The sequence below is a fragment of the Bacillus rossius genome, chromosome 10 (genome assembly GCF_032445375.1).
Source record: "Bacillus rossius redtenbacheri isolate Brsri chromosome 10, Brsri_v3, whole genome shotgun sequence".
Lineage (NCBI taxonomy): Eukaryota > Metazoa > Arthropoda > Insecta > Phasmatodea > Bacillidae > Bacillus > Bacillus rossius.
Window position 1 is genome coordinate 45,403,018 of NC_086337.1, and position 19,659 is coordinate 45,422,676.

The window sequence follows — 19,659 nt, forward strand, 5'->3', positions numbered from 1 at the left end:
GACGTGAATCACGTACTTAGTTTCTGCACGCGCCGCTACTACTATCGAATTATTCGATTTGCAGAGCGAAAGGTTAAACTAAACAATGAAAGGCTCCGATGAAAGTGGCTAAGCCTTGAAAAAAATTGCTAAAACTCGGCTTTAGGCCTGATTTTTTGACAATAAATTGTATTAAAATATTGCCCATCTTGTATATATTCGTTAAACAGTTAACACAATAAGGTTTCCCTTTGTCTTTGTGAACTTTGGTTCGCGCCATCCGCCACCAGACGACCGCACTGCTGTTACACATTTCCGTTCCAATAGACTTCCGTCCCATTCACGAAATGACTCCTACCAAATGCCGTATACCGAAAGCTTAAATGAATGTTACACATCAAAATAAGTTGCAAACATTTACATACTACGATTTTTGGTTAGAAGCATGTATTTTTCGTGAAAAAAGATTCCGAGACTAGCTGATAGTTGAAACGCTGTAGCATCGTCTGCGTTCCGTGATTGGTTGCGTTTCTTTCTGGTAAATGTTTACTGTTGGTTCACGACTCACAGCCATTCAGTGCGGGAGAAAACGCGTCCCTGATGGCCTGGTCAGATATGGAACTTGTTTTTCTTGTAAACGGCCGCCAATAACAAGGAAGAAACCGCTGGCGCGGGTATATCTTATCGCAGTCTGTAATGAGCGTTCAGATTTCTTCGCGAAAAATGCCTTGCGCTACTAATGATTTAAATAGCTTCCCAACGCTGGTGAACCCCTAATAAGTTGCACCTGAATCACTAGTTTTTTTTTTAATTAGTAAAAAAATATTTAAGATGGACCGCTAATCGTCCGGTTAATGTTTAAGTGATCATAGTTATACATCCACACCGAAACTTGTCGTGATTGTTAAATAATTTATTATAAACAGAAACAAGATACAAATAAATATTTACATTCTTAATTATTTGTTTTTACTGTCATTTAAATCAATGAAATCATTTTACGACAGCGTAAAGCTACGGACAATGACAAGTTCGTAGGCTGTAGTCTTCTGGGCTTTAGTGGAACCCGGATGTCGTTCGTCATCAACGTTTCGGCGCTCATTGCAGTTGCAATCTTCAGTGTGGTAACTGATGAGACTGCAGCAAACTGCTTTCAAATGCATGGTAACCGTTCAAAGCCTCAGAAAATGTTTCTTTTTTTTTAATTGGCTTAGCGGTCTGAAGATGGTTTACCTTCAATGTGCACCGAAACGTTGGCGAGAACGACATCTAGGACGCAAAAAGGGCACATGAATGTCATAGTTTTTTCATCGGCTGATCATGACTTGCATATGAGTGTGATTAATGTGCCTTATATGCCTCTTTACTCCCTCGAAAAATTGTTAATATGAAATAGCTTAATCGGCGATGTAAACCTATTATATATATATATATATAGGGCCATGTACTTTTCGCGTAATGATTTCCAGACCAGTTGTGTGTTAAAAATTGTAGCATTGTCTGTGTGTAGTGGTTGGCTGAGGTTATTTCGGATGCAAGTCTACTGTCAGCGCACCAATCACAGCCATCCATCAAGAAAGCAAATGTGTCCTGAATGGCCCGGCTGAATAGAGCAATGGCTGCTCTTGCAGACGGCCGCCAATTGCAAGAAAACAATTGTTAGCACGGGCACGTTTTGAAGTCCAATGAGCGATCATATAAAATGTCCTTATATATATATATATATATATATATATATATATATATATATATATATATATATATATATATATGATAAATGCATTATAAGAAACGAATAAATGTTTATATAACTGTACGTGCACATTTAATGAAATAAATAAAGCTATCTCGAACGTATGTAGCACAACGTGATGATATTAAAACAAAATAATGCATGCAAGCAGTTTCATATTATGTTAACAAAAAAAAAGAGATTTTATTAACGTTACGAGATTTAAAAAAAATTGTTCTGAGATAAGTACATTTGCTGTTTTCGCAAGAACAGTACTTTTCGTTACTGATTGGGCTGGGGACCCTCTAAGTCGCTTATACGGCACCCCAACTCGAGTGAAAATATTTCGCGTAATCTTACGAAACGTGAGTGTAAATATGTACCATTTAGCGTGAAAGGGTGGAATAAGATGGAAGTCTGAAATTAATGAAAACGTAGATTTAAAACCTTCAAAGTGAGCTGTTAGATGGTATTGTTGTAGGTAACTCATTTGCCGAATCCCCAAATGAGTTCGTAAATAGTGTTATGTAACCTTGTTTCTTATAATTACTCTTTTAAGAAAAGGTACATATAATCTGAACGACATCATAAAACTGTTTTTATTAGCTGAGTCGATAAGCGTTGTCAATACCGTTGCCAACAAAACATAATTAATTTCCCCCATTTTTTTTTTTTGCGTTATCTTGAGGAAATTTTGACATGAAGGAGATACGTACAAATTTTTCATTGGTATATAATGATTGCAATTTGTAATTTGTTTCAAATTTTGTCAGAAAAACAGCCGCTATTTGTAAAATGCCAGGTATGCTTTAGTAATCAAACCTTGTAAAAAGTAAGTTACATGTACTATTTTCGTCATGATACCCCAGGAGATCATTTTCTTTGTTTTCACATGCGAAGTATCAGCTATAGTATAATTTAAAAAAATAATAATCATTAAAAAATCTGGAATTAGTAAGAAAAAAACAATATGTGTGAAATAATTACTTACCTTAGGAAAAGTAAACAAATAATTTAAAAAATGTGTTTACTCATGGTTTTGTAATGTGAAAATAAAAAAAGAAATTCACCAAAATACCCATATCTCATACATCATTCAGCTGGAGCTAATTATTCATTTATCTAGCACCAAGCGAATTTCACCTGTTCCTGTATTTGAAGCGTATCCTGATAGGCAAGCACTCTGACGAAGATGTCGATCTCAAACAGGCTGCAAATTTGTCTATCTTCACAGGCTGCACCGTTTTGTTCATGTGGCATTAAATCGCTCTAATTTTTGGTGGTCGTACTTCTAATTGTTTTAGCTAGCTTTTTCGCTAAACGTTTTCCTTCCAAAAGTTCATTCATCGTTTGAGACCGGAATTATTCCGGGATTCATTTTGTAGTCTGCTAAAATTCAAATAGTTGTACCTTTGTCCTGGTTCTACTATTTGTTCACAGTATCTGGAAAGATCTTGAGAATTAGGGACACTCAATCAAATAAGTATTGAGACGCCTCACAAGTCAGCAGCCAATAGTGAACAGGCGCCGTTTTCCCAAGTATGCAGAAGATCGTGTAGTATGTCTTGAAGGTCATTGAACTACGCGATTTTTTTTTCCAGTTCCTGTTCACCGTGCATTGCGGTGTGCATTTGAACATATGCCTCATTGTTTGTGTCCCTGTCGTGGGGAATAGAGAGCCTGCCACGGTAAATATTCGCATGTTGGCAAAAATTATGCAGGAAAGTAGTTTTATATTCGCTATACGACCCAAGTCACCAGTTTCCTACTGTGGCACATAGGCAACAGAGCAACACATGGGTTTTCCCTAACCTACCCTCAACCAAAATTTGGTAACGGTGGTCATGGTACAAGGTAGTAATGGATCTAAATGCGTGTCGGAGCAGAGCCCCATACGCCTAGTGTCATTCAAGAATATTAATGCCAGTAAACGTGAATCACGGCTACGGAAAGATTGTTAGGGATTGCCGCGATTGGACACATGAAGGTGATTTTATAGAGTAGCGGCTTTTGGAAGGAAAAAAAAACTCGCTTAAGTTTAAAGTGTGGATAAAAATATTTTTTTTCAACATTATAATTTTAACGATATTTTTATTTTTTATTTATATAACGACACAAACCAACCAACATTTCACTTAAGTTTTAATTCGCGTTAATTCCCAGAAGCCGCTTCTCTAAAAAAATTCTCCTTCCCCCCCCCCCCCCCCCCCCCATCATCAGGAATAACTCCTAACACGCCGGCAGAGAACGTACGACAGTTATTCTGTTGTCATTGCAGTTTATAAATTGTCAAGCAAGTGTGCGTGTTTGAAACCGATCCCGAATCTCTCTTTTTTTTTTTTTTTTTTTGAAATTTTAAACACTTACTTCAGTTGTTGAGGAAGTCGAACAGCCGGCGACTCGAACGGGAGACTTTCTCTGTGTTAGAACGATCGTTCGAACACGAAGTATTTATGCTGCGAAGACCCGTGCATGGAAGGCAAACAAACTGGTTTAACTCCGCACATTGTGCAACCACATTTAAACATACGACTAGATTTCCCATTACGAAACAAATCTGAACTCGTGACTGAAAGAACAATATTTACCCCGACGGCCTACATTGATGACTCACAGTAGGCTGCGTTTAAGCAATTTTCGTCAACAGTGGCGCCTAAGTGTGCTGAAGGAAATTACATAATTTTATGAAACCACTTAATAAAACCACTGAATCACATTCAACACCATTTCAAAAAAAAAATGCGTAGTAGTGTTTGCTGTATAGAATTTGCTTAGGTCACTCACTTATATTATGTTAGTGTTTGTTATTTTTAAATTTATCAAATAAATATTTTGTAAATATTTTGCTTGCTGGATGTTTTTATGAAGACTGGCAGGAATATTTTTAGCGCGTTATCGCCATAGTACAGCCTACCTCGAGTTTTGAATGATTGTTTTTAAAACGAGTGGTCCACTGTACATTCAAATTTGAGCCTGGAGTAGTTAACGTGTGATTAATTATTTACTTCATTACGTTAAGGCATCAACTTCTGTGCACGAGAAAACATATTAATTGTCTACTTGGTTGATTTAAATCCACGAGATGGTGTACCTATTATTAATTTTTTAAAATCCAGATATGAGCTGTTTCTTAACCATAAGACCTAGAGATTAACAATTCGTATGGCTGAAATAATTTTCTACCATAAGTAGATAACCATACTTACTGCCATTTGTTTTCCATACCAACAAAAAGTTTTGGTCATAAGATATTATAATTTTAATTTAAAGGCTTCCTTTTTTAAATGTGAAATTAAGGGCACGTTTCGATCCTGCCACTAAAACATAGATCATATATTTTAAAACTTAATATACAATGTTTGGTTCACTAAGAAATAATATTGAAATAATTTATATATAATATATATGTACATACATTAACTTTTTGAGCTGATTAAACATTATTACAAATTATAAGATTATAATATTATTAAAGAGAAGAAAAATAATCCAGTGACAAGATTTGAAGTTACCTAGCGCGCACCCTACCATTGTACTACTGAACGTATTCGTTATTTAGAAGGAGAATGTGTTTTATAATGTGATTAATTTTACTATGACTCTTTTAGTTTACCAAATATATTTAAAGGGTAATTTCACTATCATAAAATTTCATTTGGCACACCAATATGTTTGTTATGTCCCCTAATTTTTTTACGAAAGTGACTGGTTTTTTTTTTTTTTTTTTTTTTCGTTCGTAGACCTCCGTTCCATTTCCACGAAATTATTCCTGCCAAATGTCGTACCCCAGGAGCTAAGATGTTGACACATCAAAAATGTTCGTAGGGTTTCTTGTCGTACGTGAAATGAATGGATTTGAAAGAGTCATTTGCTCTCACTGTGTAATGGCGAAAGCGTACGATAAGTAGACCATCATGTCTGAAAGGTTTTCGGGACACTTCGCTTCCAAAAAGACTTTAGAAAGAGGAAACGCAAGCCGAATCGCAGGAAGCTTGAAGCCTGCCGCTGCTCGCTTTGTGTGTTTTTACGTCTTTCTTTATTCATAAACGGGTATTTGTAAACGTATTTTTTTTAACTTCTTTAGTACTTTCGTGAATCCGGCCTAACAACCCTGCAGGCATGTCTGGTTAACGCTTCCAGCGAGAACGTCTCGCGTGCAATTGGGCCCTTGTTGCTCCACAACGCTGGAGAGCCTGGGGGGGGGGGGGGGGAAGTCGACGATGATACAGGAGTCGGAAGAAGAGGAGTAAGGAGGCGATGAAACAAGGAGAGAGGGAAAGAGTTGGAAGGGGAGCAGACCCGACAACTAATTACCCTGAGCTGCGACTTGCTGCGGCGAGCGGCCTGACACGGATGAAGAAGGGGAGGTGGGTGGTTAGGGGGACGTGGGGTGTCGCTGCCATCTTCACGGGCGCGACCCCCCCCCTCCCCCTCGCAGGGGTTTAAGCCCTTCCCCCGACCCTGCCGAGAGGGGACCTGCTCTGCATGCAGCCGGCGCGGGTCGCCTCGGGGAGACGACGCAGCCAGCGCTCCGAGCGGCAGTTGGCGAGAACTGATTTCGGCGCGCGATGGTGTCGGAGGAGAGAACGCAGCGGCGTGTCTGCACGGACATCTCGCGTGCGACGTCGACCCGTATTCCCCCGAGCATGTCCTGAGGTCGCGCGCACTGCTAGAAATAATTTACTGACTTATTCAACGAAGAACTCACCTCAAATAGACGAATATATCTTCGTTATTTCAGATAGCTGGATCTTCGTAAATACTACGCCGTGTTTCGACTGCAGAATTCTGTGATTTTGCAGGAGTCTTAACACGTTATTGAAAGTTTTTATCCAAAGTACCAAGAATATTCCAGCGTATTCATGTTCAAAGTAAGTGAACTTACTACCCGTAAGTTTGCGAAGATAATAAGTAAATTTACGAAGATCCCTGGGTAATTTGTAACCAGTTTTCTTCATAAATTTAAGGTAAATAATTTTAACAGCGTGTACACCCACCCAGGGGTGTATACTTACTTGCAAGTGCCTCTCCTCTGCTTCAACTATGTATATTCAGGACCGACTGAAACTACACCCAGAACTAAACACGATATATTACAACTGGGACGGAATGCATGAGATGTTTGGTAAATCGGTGGTTGTCCGAACATATCCAATGGTTCGCGTCAAATGTTTTCCACTCACGTAAAGTCCAGGTCAGGATCACACAGACTTGGATCTGTTTAGACATGTGGTACAACTATGCACTACTGCAGTTCAACGGCAAAAAATGTATAAAAGTAATTATTTACAAGTGGTAGATGGTATTGATTTTTAAAGCGAAGGTTATTATGAAAATTATTTTCGAATACTGATTGTAATCTGTGAGGAAGGACAATATTTGGTAAACAGTAGTAGAGCTTTCTTGGAAACTCTAACATAGTTTTCATATGTTTATGAACGCTTTCTCAACCTTAAAATGTTAGAGCACTCTTCGTTGACAACATTGGAGCTTATAATGAAGCTCAAACTTTGAAGAAGCTGTAATATATATCCGGTAAAAAATGTTTTATGTATATTTACAACAAAGAACTAAACATGCGTAAACTAGAAGTGAAATAAATAGTGATATATAACTTCATTCCTTTAAATTATTCCTTGCCATTGCTAAGCTTCATCAATAGCAATAAATTTTTCATATTTGAGTTTGCAAGCGTTCGAATCATTCACGCAAACTATTTACCATCATATTTGTAGGAATATCCTGCTGATAAAGTTTCTGAAACGTAACGACGTTAGAGACAATTTCTCTACGAAATCAATTTATTTAAAAAAATGTTTTTGTTAGTTTGTAAGACAAAAGTTTTAAAAGGGTTTCATATGTATTTCCAATTTTTTTTTCTTTTATCCATCTGTGGTTCTCATGGGGCGAAAGAGGGTTCATTGTCATAGGGACTGGAAAAATTCGCGGTTTCGATGACCTTCAGGATAGACTACACAGTCCTCAGTATACTCGGGAAAATAACGCCTGTTCATTGGCTGCTGACTTGTGAGTCGTCTCAACTAGTTTGCTTGTGATACGATACTTCTTTGGTTGAACATTTCCCATTGGCCCTGAGTCGTCCAGATGAACAGTAAACCAATAACAAAAACAGCTTTAAGGAATATGTATTTGAATTTTAGCGTATCGCGAAATGAAATCGCGAAAATTTTCCGGGCTCTATATCATTGAAGATAGTTCTTGATGCATTAAGGGTCTCGGCTGCTCATTGAAACACGCGCTATCATCGCTCCCTCACGCAAATCAAGCTCTGTTCTACTCCGTCCGCCTGTCTCGCCGACTTCCGCGTGACGTCACTCACCGGCTAGAACAACACTGCGCAGCGAGGAAGGGAGGGAGGAAGGGAGAGAGAAAAGGGAGGCAGACAACGCGCCTCGCATCTTCTCGTTCACAACACAAGACTCGCCCCGCCCCTAAACGGTGCTCCGCTGGTCGGCGGCAGCGACTGTACGTGATAAAGCCGTGTCACGGGCCAGGCGCTTCTATTGCTGTATAAATTACCTCCTCGCCTCCCCCGCGCGGACCTGCACCCCCAACCTCCCCTCTCCTACGGCACCGCGACTGTCTGGTCGGGGCTTGTTTTGTCACGTGACACCAGGCGGCGCCCGGCGCCACTGACAAGCTGCGCTGTTGTTTCAGGCGGTGGAGGGGGAACCCAAGCATGTCACGTGGTTCCAACAGCAGTGGCGGAGAGGGGGTTTTGCGTCCAGCAATCTGCGCGACGACCAGTCGAACACACTGCGAGATTCCCACGTGGAGGGGGAAGGAATAAAAGAAACTACGTTTATCCACTAATTATCCAGATGAGTCGTAAGAAGTCCATTTTAACTAAAAAAAAAAAAAAAAGAAAGAAACCAATCGTAATGAAAAAAAAAGGGGGTTTGTCTGTAAAGTCGGTTTACGGACGATAATTTTACGAGATAACGTCATAAGAAAACATTGATGCAAAATTGCATACTTTTTTTAATTTTCAAATATTATTTACAGTTTTTTCAAATTTAATTTAAATAATTTGTTTAAATATAATCATGAACAATTAGTTATAGAAATAAACTGAAATGAAATCAATGTCAATAAATTGTTAATTTGAAATGACGAAATTGGACAAATAAATAAAATAAAATTAAATTGCTGCTTTTAAAAAGCCCGCCTTAACCTGTTGTATATTATAGAAGATTTTCTCGCACGGTGGTTGGCCGGTTCTTGCACGCTCGGCTCAGGCGGAACGTGACAATGAGTAATGCTTTTTCGTGCGTGCATCCGGCGTTCATCGATTTACAAGATGTTATCACGTCAAAATTATCGTTGTACAGTGCATATCTTGTATTAATTATTAGAATATACTGCGTAAATATTATTTTTTTTTTAATATATCTCCATTTTTTTTTTTTTAGCAAAAGAAGTATCGAATTACAAGCAACCTGGGCAACAGGACTCGCAATTCAGCAGGTGGCATCTGCCCGAGTGTGGAGTACATCCTTTAGGTCAGTGAGGTTTATCCCAGACGCTACCGGTGTATTCCATGTCCGACGCGCTGATACGCACGCCGCGCTAACGTGTTCCACGTGTTTTCCACGCCTCCCCGCGGGCTGACGCCGCCACAAAGCCTCTGTCGCTCAGCGACGATGCACGAGCCAGTAAACATTGCGCACCTGAGTAAAAGAGAGACCGAGGGGTGGTTAAAGGAGGGGAGGGGGGAAATAGATCACTCAGCGCGCTGCGAGCATTCGCGCGCGTGATGTGACGTCAGCGGCAGGACATCATTTCATTCACGGGTGAGCTGAGGTCATTCTCCTCCCGCAGGAAAAATCCTCATGCGCGCCAGTACGACGACGTCCACAGAGGACCTGTGAAATTCGCGACGGTTCAGATCGCAAATGTTTCCGCACTTGAACGACCTTTGTCGTCGATCCACTGGTTACTGGACACGCCCCTATGATAAAAAAACACACAGGAGAACATCACGTATATGACCCGGAGGGAAGGTGGAACATTGCGGCAGCCGATGAACACGTGACATCGTTTTCATTACGCACGCGTTCATGGAGTCACACAGATCAAATGAATGTAACATGAATTTTGGAGGGTCGTTAGATATGGAGCCATAAACCAGACTTGCGGCATTAAATTACGTTATTCTTGAATAAACATAAAATTTTGGACTTAATGATGATGGTAATGATGAAGATGATGATAACGATGAAAATGTTTATGAAGATGATTAATATAATTATGGTGATTATAAATATGATGAAGATATTGAAGCCGATTAAGATGATGTTGGAGATGAAGATGGAGATTGTGATTATGAAGTTGATGAAGATTAAGATTAAGATTATGTTGGAGATTATGACGTAGATGATGTTCAAAGTTTCATGTATGCTAGGTATTTTTTGCATGCATCAACCAACATGAGCAGAAATCTTTTTCATGTAGCCAAAAAAAAAAAAATCAATCAGTTTCAGAACATAGATCTACTTGTTAGCATAGTCTATATTACCGTACAATTACAAAAATATATTTAAGTTTCACAAAAATAAATTTTTTTATGAAACTCAAAAGTAAAACGTTGGGCATTCTCGAGGAAATTTCTATAAATATATCATACGCGTGCCTGCGTGTTTATCGTTAAGAAAGAGAAAATAATTTTCGTCAAATAACGTATTAGTTTAACGTTATCCTCAGATATGAATTGTGAATATTGCCTGGCTATAGTTGTAGCGTCATAAAGAAATTTTCTGGTACACTAGACACTAGTACAAAGTTTTTTTTTCTGCTAGAAAAACTCATAGATAATTACAAGGTATTGTGTTTGTATTACTTTATCACTGCGATCAGAGTGGAACATCATATATTTCTTAAAGGTTTGTGACGTGCTACAATATTATGCAATTTAAATTAGCGTAACGAAATTATAAAATGAACGCAAAAAAAATACTCCGAAGAAAAAAAAATATTGCGCTCTTCGTAAAATCTTTGAGGTTTCGGGGATGAAAAACGATTTCGAAAAAAAAAAATTGAATTCATTCTTACTGTAGGGGAGTGTAGAGAGAGAGAGAGAGAGAGAGAGACAGAGAGACAGAGAGACAGAGAGAGAGAAACCTGCAAGGGGGTCGGCGAAAGATGGCCCGCGATCGTTTTCAACATTTAATACTGAATAATTTCCGGTGCGTGAGAGTGTTTGTTTGCGAGCGAAGGTAACCAACCGCTTGCCTGCGCCCGCAAGAGCGTTATGTATGCATGGCGGGGCAGATATGTAAACTCCTCCCCACTCCCCTATATACCATCCACCCTCTCCCCTTCGGACCCCCCCCCCCCCCCTTCCCGCTCCTAAACCGCCACTCTCGGGAGAATTAGCCCTTTTGCGTACATCTCGGGGCCGGCGCGCCGACAGCGAAACCTGTGCCCTTCCCCTCCACCCAATCCCCGCTTTCCGTCTGTCCCGTTCCTCCCCCCCCCCCCCCCTCCGCGCAAGTCTTGCGCGCAACTAATCCGTCTGCGTGTGTTGTGATGGGTGGAAATGTGGCAACGATGCATTCTAATGGGATTCCGGTCGGCCCCGGAAGCCCGCCCGGAAACAGCTCTCTCCCGTGGTTCGCGGCCACTGGAGTGGATGCCGGACCCGTGATGGAGGGGGGAGTGGGGGGGATAAGGGTCGGGCTAACGTTCGTTCGAACGCGAGGGTTTGCACGTTACGGTCACGGAAAAAAAAAATAACTGGCTGATTCGACGCCAAGGGACATTCATCACCAAGCATTTCACTCGGGTGGGCATGTAATGTGTTAACGTGAATTTCTGCGTTACTTCTGTACTTCAACAGAAGAGATTCGTTTGAAAAAAAAAAACAGTTGGCCAAGCGAATAGTTTGTAACACTAAAAGAAAGATATTGTAACATTGTGCAACATATGGCTAGGGTTATATTTGCATAGCCTATATTATATAGCTATGTTTTTTTTGAGATAGTACTGAGTTTTTCTTACGAAAATCGTGGTATAATTTAATATTTTAAATTATTTTTATTCAAGCATAATTATTTTGAACCATAGAAAAGATAATCGGATATTCAATGATTTGGCTTTATTTTGTTTAATTATTCTTATTATGTACGCAGTTAATACTAGAAGGCTATTCAGGAAACGATTTACAAATAACTTCAACTAATTAATCCAAAACCAGTATTACTGCGAACACTATTAGGTAGTGATACAGTTGTTTTCGTGTATATATGTTCAAATTTACAAATATCTGTAATTTTACATTAATATTTCTGTTCAATTTACAAAATAAAAACAGTGTAGTTAATTTCGGTTTTACGAAATTTTTTTTGTAATATTTAAGCATTTCCAATATTCAGTTTTATTTAGCCATTTTCTGAGTTCTTAATACGTATGTATTACTTATCTATTCTTACAATTAATTAATTTAATTTTTTAAGTTAATTTTAATTTCAAATTTTCTTTCTCTTTACGATACAAATAATAATCATCGCGGTTTATTACGTAGTATATAATCCTTTAAGAATTTATGTCTGCTTCCTGAATTTTGAACCTCTTATGTGTGAGAGATATATTATTTAATTTTACCTTCTTTTAACTTATTAAAATCCACTTTTATTATTTTTAGGTTTTGTGTAACCTTCCCCGTTGTATCCGTGCATCGGACATATAGAACTATGAAATTCCCTTAAAAACTATCAGGGCTGTGACGCATGTACGTGCATGATTTGTTGTAGGAAAACTTTCTCGAGGAACTCTACCGCAACAAACAATCACGTTTACGTTTCAGCGAAAGGTTTGAAAAATTGTTAGAAACATTAACATATTTTCATGTACAATAATTAAAAAATAATCTTATATTGATTACCTATAATAACCCAAATTTAGTAATGCTTAAACTTAGATAACTTTAATTGTACTATGCCCTTCCAATTGCTAGCAAACTTCGGGTATAGAGTCATTATTCTGAGTAAAAATCTAGCGAAAAAGGTTTTTGGCCCGAAATAAATGAAAGAAGCCCTCTTTACGATTAACTGAAACGGCATCATGCATATATATGTGTATGAGTGTGTGTGTTGGTGTGTGTGTGTAGGTGTGTGTGTGTAAAAACCAATATTTATAAGATTTTATAACTTTCCAAATTATTTATACATCCACTTTTCTAAAACCCATTCTTACAGTAGCACGCATGATGTTCTTTGATGTGCAAAATAGCACATTTATAGCAAGCAAGAAAATTTTAACTGGATAATCAATTGATGTCCGATAATTCACCATCCTCTTGCGGCGAGAAGTCTGTTGATAATAGGGCTCGTGTCCACTGCAAACATTTCCGGCATGCGAGATCTCACGGACTTAATGAGGCCGAATTCCATTGTTATATCGACAGCCGATACATTCACAGATATCCGTTCCCACAGGAGAAATGCTTGGCCATTTTGATTTAGACACTACAAACAATGTATAAGTAACACTAAAATACAAATATCAACCAAATATTACCTTAAATCTGCACAAATTAAACTACTAGTTTATGGAAATTACCTACAAACGGAGACAAACAGTGTATTGGATGAGGATTATATTGCCAACCGACATCTCGGATTTGTGACTTAACGGCCGCCATCTTGAATGACGCTGATCTTGACACAACCGTAATCTTGGATTACGTCCCGTCCGCCATATTGTGTTACAAATATTGGATGTTGTCAAGGTCACCATTTTGTATTCCGTCAATTTGAATTCCACCATGGCGATCATAGACAATTTCAGAGAAAACTATTTTGAATTTCGCGATAGTCGGTGTGAGGAGTTAAAGAAAAGACGTCGCTCCGCTTTATTGGGCGTAATATGGGAACTAAAACATTTTATGAATAAATTTTTATGTACAAATTATAAAAAAAGTTTTAATAAAACAGTTCTTGCTTCATAGTAACTGGAGTCATTAGAATTTGAAGACATGAACTTTTACATACACCAAATGTTCAAGACCATCAGTATGTTAGAGATGATAATGTTTTAGTCATAAAAATCTGGTAAAAATTGCTTACTATCTTAAAATAAAATTTAATAATTTAATTAATACATTTTAAAATAACTAATTCATCATTCATAGCTGTAGTAACTATTTGTTAAATGAAACCTAATTCGCGGATCTAGACTTTAAAGGAGGATTAATAATTTGAATTGTTTCAAATTTCGTAAATAGTAAGGAAACGTACGTAAACGAATAGCAGTTCAGAGGAAAAAACTTCTTATTTCATTTATTATTATTATTTATATAATTAGCTAACTAGGCGAAAAAGCATTTAAATAGTTTTTTAAAATATATATCTCAATTTATACTAGAACTTTATAACCATTTATTATTGTGTTAAATTTAATAATGGTCTTACACTTTCGGTAGAACCTGTACGTTGTTTGGAAAGCCAAAAGCAAGACCATTACTCGGCTGAAAGGATTGCGCGGGGCTATACTACGAACCTCGTTAGCAGCCATGGCGAATTGTCCACCCCTGGTAATGAACAGCTGGTAATTACACTCGCCGAGCGCTGTTATTCGTCGCCGATAGCGTAGCGGCAGCGCGCCAAATAATATTTTTTTTATTTACCCCCCCTTCTCGGATTTCCCACAACAGCCGATGACTGCGACCGGTTCAAATGAAAATCGACCACCGGGTATCGCGGCGCGCGCTCCGTAAATTAGAAATTAGCTCCGCAGCAGCGAGATGGCAGCAGGGTCGAGCTGTGAGCTATTACGTGTACATAGGCTCGGTACGTACAGTCCGGGAGGGTCGAAAGTGGAGCAGCTGGCCTCGGCCCGTGTTGAAGCCAACTATTAAGGTTACATCCGAACACTAGCCTAACCCTTGGTTAAGGGATCCACTAAAAAGTGAGTGCATCGTAGTGGACGCGGCCATGTTTACGTTGCTTCCAAAACTCTCGCGATGTATCCCTACATTGCGTGCACTAAACTAGACAATCGTATCCACCGGTGCGTCTTTACGTCCATTAGCTTCGGGATCGTGTTTTGTCCTGCTTTTTTACAGTATATCTTCAGAGTTTTAACATGAGATTGATTTAAAACGTCATCAGCGTAAGAAATAACACAAATAGAGACAAATAAAAAAAGTTAATTTAAATTATCGAAAGGCGAATCTTAAATATGAGGGTATATAATTCTCATCATAAGTATTTATTTATATTTTGAGTTTCATCACAAACTTTTCATTTTGATCGTTAAAATTTATTACACCCACGATTAATTATTTGTTTTGAATGTGGTCTTGTTATTTACGGTTTGCAGAATATTCGTAGATATTACGACTCAAAATATCTACGCGCACATTAGTACGACCAACTGACAACAGGTGGTGCTAGCAGTAAACGTATTCGTATACCATCCATCGCTTATAAATGCGTGCTTTACATTGTGGCTGCATTTGTTAAGGGGTGTAGGGACGTGTGTGCTATAGAAATATCCCTATGTATTCGGATACAGCCTTAGAGTCGGATTCACAAACAGTGAAAAGGAATTTTATCTAGTTTAACTTAGTCATCTGGTATTGTAGACAATCATATACATGATCACAATTTTCTCATGATTTTTTTTTTGTTAAAGTACCCAAGTACTATATTACGTTTAAAGGAGAAAAAGTATTTGTATTAGTAAAGTTTAAAAATAACAAAATAATACCAACTACTTATGTATAATTATTTTGAAAAAAAAGGGGGGGAATTGTAGATGAATAGTTTACTGTCGCTACTAGACCGCAGTTGTTACTTCGGACGGAATTTTTTTTAAAAGTATTACAAAATGCATTTTGAAAAGTCTCTCTAGGGCAATTCATGATTTAAAAAATACTCATAAATTTTGCCAGCTCCGTAAGTAAATTGTTTAATAAATCAAACGAATGAAGTTATCCGTTAGAGTATAAAGTTTTGTTGACATCAGGGCGAAAGGAAAAAAAAAACCGGCAGCTTCTGTAACGTGTTGTACTTGCGAGGAAAACAATTCCGGATTTTTTAAAGTGAAAATTCTTTACAGCAGGTAGGGTAAGTTGAGGCGATGACGTCATCAAATAGCGACTAAATTCTAACGCTCATTGGGCAATTCAAAAAAGCAACGGTCCATGACATGTTCAAATTTTTGCACACTTGCATGTTTGCGCACTTGCGACGAAAAACAAAAAGGGATGAATTTAATACAATTTCTTGGACATCGCCATTGCAGTTTTACACTCTTTGTCACGTAAAAATAAATCCAAGAACGTAAATCAAAAATAATAACATAAACCTACAGAGATGCCTGTTTGTGCCTGATGACGGGAACAGATGCCAGTTTCCGAAACGTCTGAACTGTCTTGTCATAGGAGACCTACTGTGATCGACGGTGTTGTCGTACTTTTGTTGTTCATAATACATGTTAACATTAATCGTTGTGTTCGTATATTTGCTGCGTTATCCAGGTTTTGTTGTCTGCCTGCATTTACTGTTGCTGAAAGCGTCTCATCGTTGTTAGCCCACTGTGTTCTTCTGTCCATAGTACCTTTTCAGGAACATCGTTGTGTTTACCTGTTTGACATAGCCGATTTAGACTTGTTCTCTGTAGGTTCATGTTTTCATTTTTTTTATTTCTTAATTTGCTTTTCTTTAATTTTTCCATGACAAGCAGTGCAAAACTGCAATGGCGTATGGAAGCCTACAACTCACATAGTTTCGGTTCCCTGCAAGAATTTCCGAAGATTTCCGAAGATTTCCGAAGTTTTGCGTTTTGGTATTAACGCCACTTGAGCCGCTAAATCAGAAGTTTCCAATGAAAACAAGCATGTTGTGACTGACCTAACCTAACCTAACCCTTAGAATTTTTTTAATTTCAATTTTTGAGATAAATCCGAAGTTGCACGAACGTGGTAGGGAACCGAAACTACGTGAGTTGTAGGCTTCCCAATGGCGTACGTCCAAGAAACTGTATTAAATCAAAATTCCCCATTGCGCGAATTATTTGAAGAAGTGGCAAAATGACGAATCACGGATCGCATAGAGGGTGCCGCGGAAATTGCTCCGTGTGGCGGCAAGTCCCTCGCCGACTATCGGCTGATGAAGGGGTGGCTTTGGTTAGGGGGCGGGGGTTTGGGATGTCGGCGGGCCGGGAAGGAGGGGTGGTGGGAAGGGGGGTATTGGCGTGACGGGGGTGGGTTTCGATCCCGGGAGTATCTGCAGAGCGACAACGCACCTGGGGAATTCGAGTGTTCGACATCCCTCCCCCCCCACCCACCCCATTTGCCCCAAACCGCCAGACAAACCCTCCCAGGGGGGGACCGCGGCAGGTGATAATTGCCCCCGTGTCGGCATTCCTGGAGGACGGACTTCCGAGAGCGCAGGGTAACAGCGCCACAACCGCCGCGCGGCCGCAAACAGAACTAAAGCCCGTAGTCGAGGGGCCCGCCTCGTCAGGGGTGTATGTGTGTGTTTAGTGAGGCGGTATGATAAGAGCGACACTCGCCGGTGCTTCTAGCGCTGTGTCGCCTCTAAGCGCTAGGTTTTGAACTGGCGCGCAGTCTTTTCGTCGTCACAGGAGGACTCTGAAATTTGAGCGGTGACCGTAAAATTATATGGCGGAAAAATTAAGGTAAAAGTGTAATGCAAGTCCCTTAAGTTCTTTAAAGAATCTGTACCGGGTGTTTTACGCCCACAATTTACTCTGAAAACATGCGCTTTAGCCATTTTAACTCATAAAAATACAGTTAAAAAACGTTACCCAAAATCAAAAGTACTTTTCGGGACTCACCCAACTCTTAAATGCTTTTCGTAAGCAGACCCCACTCGGATATCTTGAGTAGTTTTGAAATCGCTTTGTTTTTCCTGAAGCTCTGCTCACCGTATGTGTGCCAGGGTAGTTCGGCGCCGTCTGGTCGGAGTGTATGTGTGCCAGTGAGGCTGGATGATAAGCGCGACGTTTGCTGGTGCTTCTAGCGCGGTGTCGCCTCTAAGCGCAAGGCTCTGAACTGGCGCGCAGTCTTCTGTGAAATTGATTCTGCCCTACGGAGTACTTGATGAGAAATGGACCATACTTAACGTCTTAAATGTTCGTTCCGTCGCATCATTTTAAAGGACGTGGCCTATCCAGAATCCAAGAAGTCAGTGACTCTGTCCACAGAACTACATACGTTCTAGATTTAATTGTACCTCTCGTTGACAGCGGGAAAGGGAAGAGAGGGGGGTTTTGCTGTATAGGCTGAAGCCATACACAACAAAAACCAACAATACGACCAAATACACTAGATACTAACACCTCAGAGCCTCATACTAACAGCATAGTGTGAAAAATAACCTAGCGGAAAAAGGTGTGACAACAGAAATATTTTAGAGATAAATTTTTAAATTATATGTTTTAAGAAAATTGAGGCACTAGAGGTTTATTTCCCACATAAATATGTGTGATTTTTAAATAAGATTTTCAAAGCGATAAGAATGTTATTTTCGTTGTCATGATGCACCATATGTATTAAACAGCTATATTGTCATACCATGGAGGTAAGAAGTAATAGACTAATACTTTCATGTTTCATGCTGAGCATACCTTCTGCCGTATATCGAACTGACGTGAAAACAAAGCCAGGTTTTCACATAAACATCTTGGAGCTGCCCGGTATTAGTTTTAGAGTATTTGACGTAACCAAGGTAATCGGGGAGTTGTTCATAACCTGTGGTGAATACCACATTGACGTTTGACTGAAACGACCAGGATTACATGACCGGGATCCAAACTATGCGGAGATCTACCACTTTGCAACCTGGCAAATTTAAAATTAAATTTGCTATTAAATCCTTACTCTGTGGCTAGGCCGCTGGCCAAAATACGGTTTTCCCTTTGAAACCTTATATATATAAAGATGTTATATTGAATTTTTAATTTTAGTTTTTTTAATTAGAAGTTATTTATCATAGTCTATTTAATATTTTCTTGTTTTAAATTCTTTAGTATCGATAGGGAGTTGCGTGAGAGTACGGAATCAGTTTCCTCGTGTAGATAGTTTACGTGACAGTTGGCATTAGGAATAGTGAGTTGGCTGCCCTGTAATAAAGACATTGGCGAGTGTGTGTGGTGAAGTCACGAGAGAGTTGCCGAGGCGAGACCTCGTAGCGCCTCGCGCGTGCGGGTAGTCAAATGGGCCCGCGACTGTTGGAGTGTTCAGGCCATGCCCGGGCGCGGTGCAGAACTTCTCACGGGACTTTGAATTTGACACGTTGAGCCTCGAGCACGTTTGTTCGGCTTTCGGGGACAGGCCAGGTTTATATTTATTTAAAGGCACGAATAAATTTATATGCCTTGTTTTGAGATTAGCTACGAGTGTTTTTGCTGCAGCAACGAGAGAAATTGTGAGTACAGCTGATTTGATTGTAGATGGTGTTGGTTTGGATAAACTTTGATAAAAAAAAAGTAGGTTCGGTCTCAAACGCTTTTTCTTCTTTCGTGATTAATTTTATTTAAGGGCTGTTACTAAAATTTTTACTCCCTTACCTCCCTTCCATTTGTTGTCATACCACACTCATTCACACACATGATTTTACACTTAGTGAATAACTGTTGAAAATATTTGTTGCAGAAGAACAAAATATAAAAGTTAAAATTTTAAAAAAAAATCCCGCGAAACAAAATAGGGAAACAACTAAAAAAATACAGCGTGTGAGACCGAGGCTTGAATAAAATGTGAGTTGTCTTGTGAAACTTTTAAGGAGTGAATCTCAAGGAGTGAAGCACAGAGGAATTATTCATTGGAATATCTGCAGGAATCGTCATACAGTATGTCCATATATGAATGTCCCAGTTATAAAATTTAATAGTATCAACTGAAAGCGTTCTAGAGTGTTGGTACAAGGTCAAAGTTAAGGAGTAACCCCATCAGTATT